We start from the raw sequence: 9452 nt of genomic DNA, 5'->3' as shown, positions 1-9452 counted from the left end.
ATAGAATGTGAAGAATCTCTACACTTCAGCTGTTAACAAAGCCTATTCTTTGTGTTTCTTTTATGGACTGCTCGCAGTGCTGAGTTTTTGAAACAGCTCTCATCACACATGACAAATTCCACATTAATCTGCAGCTGCTTCCATAGAGCGTATAATTTTTGAACAATTTTTGGACAGAGAAATTAAGTAATCAATCATTTGGCTTCGCACAGATATCAAAGATACCGCTTTTAAAAAAATACAAATTAGTTGTAGATAAAACCTAAATGTTAACATGAAACAGGCGACAAAAATAATCTAGTGACTTCAGCTTAATAAAGAGAGAGGCAGAGAGTGAGAGAGTGTGAGAGAGAGAGAGAGAGAGAGCCATATCTGGAGAGAGAGAGAGAGAGAGAGAGAGAGAGAGAGAGAGAGAGACATATCTGGAGAGAGAGAGAGAGAGAGTGAGAGAGAAATATGTCAATATGGTGTACCTACTTTTTGTATAGCTAAAAAGCTTAAAAAAAGACTAGAGTTGAAAGTGGATGGAGCCAGAAATCGCATGTGATTGAAATGAAATATAAAATTACATTAAATGACCGGATGTAATTGCGGTGGTCGTGCCAGTCGCTCAACTCGCTCAGTAGCTGCCGCACAGCTCTTACGCTGGCCCAATGAATCATGGCTAAAACGAAATACGTCGCAATTGTAGTCAGGCAGTGGCAAAACAAAAGACTCAGGCAACGAACTTGAATCACTTGATGTGGGCGCACGCTCACATAACCAAAAACAAAAAGGAATCTCTAAAGCCCACGCTGCACTTAATAAAAAAATTGTTATAGTGGGCCCAAGTCAATGATTCGTTTCGAGTATCTTATCAGAGTCGAACGATTTTGTCAACTGACAATTGCGGCACATTAAATGCGTCTTTTTCACGCCACACGGCATTTTCAATGCGCATTTACTTGTCAATTATTTTTTGATAGCATGATAAGAACACATGCAAGCCGGTTGAAGCTGAGGCTTGAACGCAAAACGGCAGTCGACCAGCAGCATCTCGGGACTTGCTGGCCAACTCTTAGTTGGTTGTTTGCTATGTGGCAGCCATTTGCATATTAAGCGCTTGTTAGTCTTGGCGTTGAGTTTTAGTTATGGCCAAAAACATTTGAGTACTTGTATTAGACCATTTTGGGTAGTGACTTTCTATGGCACACAGACAACAGGCAATTGCCAACTGGCGACTGGCATCACAGATCTTGGTCAATGACACAAATAGTTGACATTTGTTGCTTTCAGTAACTTAATTTATGAGTGAAAGATGTGGTCAATGATATCAGCTGAAACATTCATCACGAATTCACAATAGTTAAACTTTAACAAATAAATATCCAAGTGAACGAAAAAACTATTATGGTCTCTAATTTTTGAGCATAAATCAAAAATCAACTTTACTTGTACTTGTCAGTTAATTGAGAAGCTAAACAACGCAAAGGCTTGCTCTAACAAAAATAAATTAAGTTTAACTTGTAATATCTTGATGAATGAGAGATATTGGAAATGCTTGCTTTTATTAAGAGCCAGCTGACCTACTTACATATAAGATCTGTCTTAGCAGACAGCATGTTCATATTGCCGTGCGTGCAACAATTTTCGTTGAAAACAATTTGCGAAACAAAAATGGAAAAAAGTTGTAGCAGAAAATTAAAAAAAAAGAAAATTGTTGCTGTGCATATGCCACGCACGTAGCAACAACAATAACAATAACAACGACAACAACAACAATCAGACAATCATGCACATAATCATGCTATCAATATATGGCAATTATCAATGAAATTTATAACAATCCACGAAATGTAACGAAAACATAACCGACCAATAAAAATTTCATTTTCATAAGGAATCAGAAATCGGGACAGAGCAGGGGTATACAGGATTGCAGCAGCTGCATTTAATGTGGATGCCGCGTGCTGTGTCCAGCTCGTTATACTCAAGATATTGCTGTTGTTATTATTGCTGTTGGTGATATTGTTGTTTCTGGTTTTGCCTGCCTGTGATCTGCATCATAAAAACGTGCCAGATTGATGCGTGATTGAAATGCCAATTGGCTTCAAGTCTCAGAGTCTCAGAGCCTCAGAGCTGAAACTCAAGCTGCCTCGTTATTGTTGTTGTTGTTTTGTGAATTGTCTTGGAAATACATTTGAGGCACGTTGCTTGGACTCGGACAGCGCGTGTGCTTACCGTTAAGGCTGCGTAAGAGGCCTTCAATCGTATCTTCAATCTTCCCTCCGGTTTTTCTCCATCTCATTCTCATACTCTCCGTTCTGTAGATCTCTGTTTGCATTGTCATTGCAGACAATTAGAACTGGCTCTGATTCCGAGTAGCATTTGACTACAATTTGCTTAAAAAGGCCGCTAGATAAACGATAAACAGTTGTTACGGTTACCTTTGGCCATATACGATCGCAGCATGTTGTAGCAAGCAATTTCCGCCGCTAACCGTTCGGTTCTTGTCCATGACATGGTCAAGACCATGACTAGTTTCTTTTCTCTTCTTTGGTGTACTCTTTGCTGGTGGGTAAGTCCACATTGTTATAAAATCCGAAATGCATACAACTGGTTAGAAATTATTTGATTTCTGTTGTTTAAAATCAATAAAAGTATTAAACTGTAAACGGTATGGATTGATATCATAAGTATCATAAAATCAAATATAACTTTAGTTAAAGCACTAACCATTTAGCTTGAAAATAAAATATAAAAATATTTTGCTAGCTTTCTCTTAAGAAAATATACTATAGGAACATTGATTATATAATTTATTTCAGTGTATATTATCTTCGTTCTTGAATATCGGTTTTCCTTGTAGCATTTCTATTAATATTTATGGGCTTGTCGTTGACGCTTTGCCTGGCCGTGATGAATGAGTGTATTGAGGCAGCTGCAGATCTTCGAGCAGCAACTGGCGCCAGTGAACGGCGACAGGCACTGAAGTGCCTGCCATGTAGGGCAACTGGACAACTTAGACAACTGGACCCACTGTGAGGGAGAGAGAGTGAGATCGAGAGTGAGAGAGACAGAGAACAGCGAGTAAGTTGGTTAACTTAGTCGTAGATATCAATGAGTGGCAGCAGACTGCAAATGACTCTTATCTCTTGCTGGCAACAAATTGACCATTTCAATTAATGAAAAACGCACTTAAACATTAAAGAGATGCTCGGACTGTCGGTGTTGGCGCTAATGATGCGATGAGATGCGCGTGGATGCGAAAACCAAAACAGAGTTTCGAGTTGTAGTAGTTATTGGAGCAGGAGACGGTGGTGGCGGCACAGGTTGAGGCAGAGGCAAAGGTAGATGCAGATGCAAAGATGTAAGGACGGACACCGCTCCCATTTGCATATTTTGTTGTCGGTTTTGCTGACGACGATGATTATTGCCGGGGCCAAGAGATTAAGCGCGTAAATTTGTCGTTAAAAATCATGTTGAGATCGCGCTGTGAGCTGCGAGTGTCTCGAAGAGAGAGCGGGGGCAAAACAGACGTTGTTGACAGAGACACGCGATTAAGTTGCGGGCAGGCCAAAACAGCAGCTGTTGAGATTTAACAGTGTTTATCCACTGCTCTTAAAAAAAGAGATAAAAAAATATATAGCCGTCGGGATATTTGGTTAGAATAGCTAGAGACTTTAAGCTAGAAATATGTACTCGTTAGTATCTGTTTGCTTGCAGTCTTAAATCATAAAAATGTCCTTGGTTGGATAACTGAATTAGATTGTGGCTAAATTCAAACACATATCTGTCCTTTCTCGCTTATATCATACTTTACAGTGCTCAACTTTGAAAATCATTTACATTTGTTGCCACAATACGAGCAGAGTATGGCATAGTCGTTTCTATTACATTTTCCATATTCTTATTTGGTTTTTTTTAAATTTTTTTTATTTGCTTGACTGGTGCTTTGATTACGGCGCTTTTTGATTGATGGCTGTCGCCTCACGGCGCATGCTCTGCATATCTATGAGGCTGACTACCTAACTGAATGACTGAATGAATGACTGACGTACCGATTTACTGTTGCCTGATAAGCAGCGTGCACAAGCTAAAAAAGAAACAAAAAGAAGTGGCAATTACATGAAGTGGAGCAGCAGCATTCGGCATTTCGGCATTTCGGCATTTCGACATTTGCATAAATTGACCGCAACGAAATGAAACGAAACGAGAGACTTAGGCAACAAACTTGATTACAATTTGCACACTCGTCTCGTCTTGCCTCGTTTCGTTTCCCGTTTCGTCTCATTGCTTTCTTCGTGACTAATTTGAGGCGACGTTTTCCCAGTCTCAGAGCCAAAGTCAGAGGCCACAGGTCATTTGTAATTCGGTTTCTGCCAAAGCAATTTTCGATGTTACAATTTCGCTGCAGCAACCCAATTTGCCTCCAACTCAAACGTCGCTCACAGCCACTTGCCCCCAATTTCCGCCCCCTTCAGGCCTGCTTCCTTTCCTCAATTATGTTCTGAATCAGCGCATGAAATACTTTAAATGCGCATCTTAATTAGTTTTGCCAGCATTATAATCTTTTTAATTGGCCGCTTGGCTTCCTTTTCGGATTTCGTCATATATATTTATACCCATTAAAAATGGCTACAATGGGCACAATAAAGTTGTTTAAAATTCAAAGAATTTTCAATCTTTAGATATCCGCAGAGAATTGAAGAATCTAAAATAGATAGGAAAATGCCATAAAAATATGAATAATAAAGAAAGAGCAACTATAAATATCTACGAATATATTTCAGAGCATTCCGGAGCTGAATAGAGGGTATCTACAGGTTGCCAACTAATTTACGTTTACATTTTTACTGACTTCTTTGCTTTTTAACCCAAATTGAATTGTAATTTTATGCAGCACGCAGCAAGCACAGCCACAAAAATATTTTCACAGCGAATTATGCGGCCAACCGCAGCGCCCCAGACGCCTTCAACTCCAGCTCCAGCTCCAGCTCCAGAGATACTTACATGTGAGCATGCCGTGTATATAGTATGCAATGGCTAGGTGGGAACTTGTATTTCCCACGCATGTTGCCGCTCCCCCTCCCTTTCCTGCCTTCAATGGAAATCAACAACTTCCGCGAGCAACGCAAAAGCAACTGGAATAAAAAAAATTTGCGTTTTTGATTAAATCGTGGGATATATCAAAGCGACGTTCACCTTATCAGACGACGGCAGCACAGGTGAACAGTTAGCAGCTATAACGTGGGATAGATGTTTGAATCTAACAAAGAAGATGCAACTTTCAGTCCTGGCTGAGACCATCAACAAGTTCGTTTTTTTTCCTACCGGTAAGTTTTCCAAGATTTCAAGTGTTACCATATCTGGCAAAGACGTGAGCTAGATCTTTCAATTGCCAATAAAAAATGAAGTTGCTACCTGAATTTCTGCTGGGTAAGTTATTTTTTTCAAGTGATTTTTCTTGTTGTTCTGCATCTCGGCACAGTTAATGGCACTGGAAGAATTCACGGGGTTATTTTAACACGCCCGTGATCTCTTAGTGGCATCTATGGTGCGGGATATTACGTGCAGAAACCGAAAGCTTTTCTCGCTCCGTATTCCAAGCATGCTTCTTAATTGTGTTAATTGAGCCGTAAAAAACTTGATAACGGGCTTAGACATATTCAATTTATTTCTATGTGTTGTGCGTGATTTGGACAGAAAATGTAGCCAGTTTTTTGTCAGTTGGCAACAGGCGTAAACTGCAATAAATTGGTTAGCTACTTTGTCGTGATAAGCCCCACAAATAGTATTGTGGGAACTTTATTATTGTTGTCATTGTTCTTTGCGTGCGCTCATTAGCACCCAAGCTCAACAATCTAATTCATAAATACTGGTTGTAAAAAAAATGAAAATAAAACTTTCAAAAAAATAAAATCAAACCTAATACCTTTAAGAACTTTAAAACATTTGCTGGGGTCTGGGGTCTGGGGTCTTGGGAACACCTGAGCGCCGGACGTGGCAGCCTTGAAAAATCACCTTTCACACTGTCCGCAGTTGGACACAGGCATTGCTACAATTAACAGTTCAATGAACTTCAACCATAGCGAGCGGATGGAACGGTGGCTACTACAACAACAATAATAACAACAATAACACCAACAACCACTGAACAAAAAAGTAGCGGCGAACGCTTGGAGTGAGAAAAAACACAAAGTACCACTGCTAGGCCAGAACCATGGATAATAGCCCAGCGGAGCTGTTGGGCATGGTAACACAAAAAAAAAAAAAAAAACACAGACAAAGAGAAAAGACCAACGAAGAGCGGGAGAAAAAAAGATAATTAACTTTTTTTCTATCGTGTTAAGTATGCCAACTGAAAGAGACGCAGTTCGTCAACAAGTTGGAAACCGACCAACAAATTACAGCACATTACTAAAAAGCCCGCATATGTGTGTGAGAGTGCCATGGGAGTACCAGTTGTTCAGTTGGCCAGTTGCAGGGTTGCCCTTGTTCTAACCGCAGAAGTGCCTAGCACAAGGGTGTCTCTAGCGAATTTCTCTGGGGTTTAAGTCTCTTCCGACTTGTCCACTGAACGCTTCAATGATTTCATGCATAAATTGTTGTTGCATCACGAATGCAGGAAAATTCCTGCACGCGCACTTTGATGACGAGAACTCTGCACTTGTCCACCAACAGCACCAGAGACTTCCACGTTCCACTTGGCTGGCCTCGGAAGTGGTACAGGCAGCGATGTTTCCTGTTTGCCAGCAGATTGCAATAATTTATGAGATACCTTCGACAATGAGCCAGCTAACATATCAATTGTCTGCATATGAAACAACCTTCACAAATTATATATAGTAATTCTGTAGCAGTTAAGGTTGAGAGAAATATTTGCATAGTTATTAGCTTAAGTAAAAACAAATACCAAAACCTATGTAAGGTACAGGGCATCTTCTGGTCAGACACTCTCAACAAGAGTTTTCATTACTAATATTAAAAAGCCCAAAATGTATTTTTATTTATTGTTAATTATGTATGTCATAAGGCTCTATTTCATTGATGAAGAGCTCTTGAGTGCCCTAAAAGATATAAAGCTTTTTTTTTTGGAAAACAGAATGTTGCAATAAAGCATTTTAAAATAAATAAATAAAGGAAAAATAGTTCTCATCTTGGTTAAGTTATTGGCTTCGCCAAAAAAAAAAACTCAAGTGAAATCCAAGCAAGAAAACATTTAAACTGAGGCTAGATAAATGCAGTTTAATTCAAAGCACACGCTTTGCAATTCAACAATTTTCCACTTTTCAGGCCAACTGGCAATACAGCTGCTTAGAGGGCCTAAACCAGGGTCATGTTTATGTCTGCCTGCTATCAAATGACGACAGGCCAAATTGCAATTCAAATGCTGTCTGCTGCTCTTGCTCGTTTTGTTGTTGTTAGTGTCACAGAGCGCTGGAAAATTTGGAAAATTACTTTTAATCAGTGCGAAAATTAGTTACATAATTTGAATGGCCAATGGCCTAGCCCCTCGAAAGCCAAATCAAAAACTCGTAGTCGCGTCTAAAAGCTGAGCTCAAGTCTGTGGGAATTGTGGCAGTTTCCAAGCTGTTGGCCGTTTGAAATAGCGCTCCAGATTTGTGCATTTGCTGTCCGTCACTGAATACTTGGTGGATTGAAAGTGTGGGAGGTAATTTTGGTGGAGACGCAGCTGTGCGTTGAGAGTCTTTTTCCTTTGCTGGAATGCGGCGCCATTTGCCATGAGAATTGCGGCAGTTCACACAGTCCCGAGCCGGTCGCATTCTGATTGACTTCCTAGCTAAATTATGCAAATTAAAGCGGGACATAAAAGGGAGAAAGAAATAAAGAGCGAGACAGAGGGAGACAGAGAATAGCACGCTTCGTTTTCGATATATGAGCTGCGATTACGAGGCGGCAAATAACAAATAAAAGCTTAAAAAACAACTCAGCTAAACTGCTGCTTTAGATGTACATGTTGATGATGTTGCATCAATTGCAGTTGAAGCTGTGCTGCCACACTTGGCATCAGCCGCCAGCAGTTCAACTTTTGCAAATGATGATGAGGCTCAATCATAGCAACAACATCATCAACAAAAACATGGCCAAAGGCCTGCATAATCCACGACAAGCGACAAGTTGTCGTTAGTCCAAAAATTAAAGGCACTTACAAGATCAAGAGAGATAAATAGAAAGAGAGAGAGAGAGAGAGAGAGAGAGGGGCCAACGGCTATGTACTGTGTGCAAACATTTTAAGTTTACATTTTTGACGCATCAATGCAGATGGCCAAGATCTGCATTGGCTACGTCTCCGAGACTGAGGCTGTGCAAATATTTTATTAGCAATTTTCAGCTTAAATGCCTCCAAAACGAGGCGCGTCGCATTGACCAACCGGGGGATTGTTGTTGGTTAAGTGCACTTTAGTTAACCCATTGTCTATGAGGTATGCCAACGATAGCATATTTTAGAGCTCAATCTGTAGGTTTAGCCATGCTTAAAAGAGCAATCGTAATTCAAATCATTTAAGAACGACAATCACAGGCAAGCACAAGAAATAATACCCTTGCTGACCGAAGGCATACTGCCCATAACTAAACTCCATTATAAATAAATTAAATGTTAAAAATAGAGAAGTCGAAGGTCTTCAACATTCTCTTGGTAATATGCAAGTATACGATAAATGGTTTCACACGCGGCATAATGTGAAAATTAATAAAAACAAAACATTTTAATTAATTTATTTGGATTAAACGAAATAAACTCCAAACTTTAAGTTGCTTTTTTTTTTTGTTTTTGATCTAACTTAAAATGTTGACTGTTTCACGTTTCCTTCGAGCTCTAAATTTTATTTACTGCTGAATTTTAATAGAATTACCTTCATTAAGAGTATAATTAATATAAAAGTCATTGCTCTTAATCATATTCCTGTGCCATAACATTTGTTGATAATATTTTCAAGTTATGGTGTCATTATATTTTATATATTTAATATACTTAATAAGAACACCATTTTACAAATGCTATGGATTAGATCAGCATTAGAAACCACAACTCGACGAAGGCTACTAATAAATCTAATTAAAAATGACGGAGTGTAAAGAGAAACTAGTAACCTCGTTTCAGTTGGTTGCAGTGTGGCTCCGTTTTAAAAATATTTGTTATTGGTATAATATAACTTAATTAGTAGATTAATAAGAATACCGTGGAAAGAAACATTATATTTAGAAACTTTTGTGTTGTTTCTTTGTCAGTGCCCTTATGTAATTTTGGGGTTTCATCTATGCACGTATTTTATCACATTGCCAATGATTTTGAGAAAAAAAATGTTCGGAAACTCTTAACGGAATAGAAATGCCAGATGGTCAGATTTGGCTGCTGCTACAAGTTCCGGTTAAACCTGACATATCTGGCAATTTTTTAGCATTGTGTTCTATAAGTTCAACTGCTCAATACATCTTACCGGCAAGTC

Source organism: Drosophila grimshawi, unplaced genomic scaffold (genome assembly GCF_018153295.1).
Source record: "Drosophila grimshawi isolate 15287-2541.00 unplaced genomic scaffold, ASM1815329v1 contig_1377, whole genome shotgun sequence".
Lineage (NCBI taxonomy): Eukaryota > Metazoa > Arthropoda > Insecta > Diptera > Drosophilidae > Drosophila > Drosophila grimshawi.
This window is presented reverse-complemented; position numbering follows the sequence as displayed.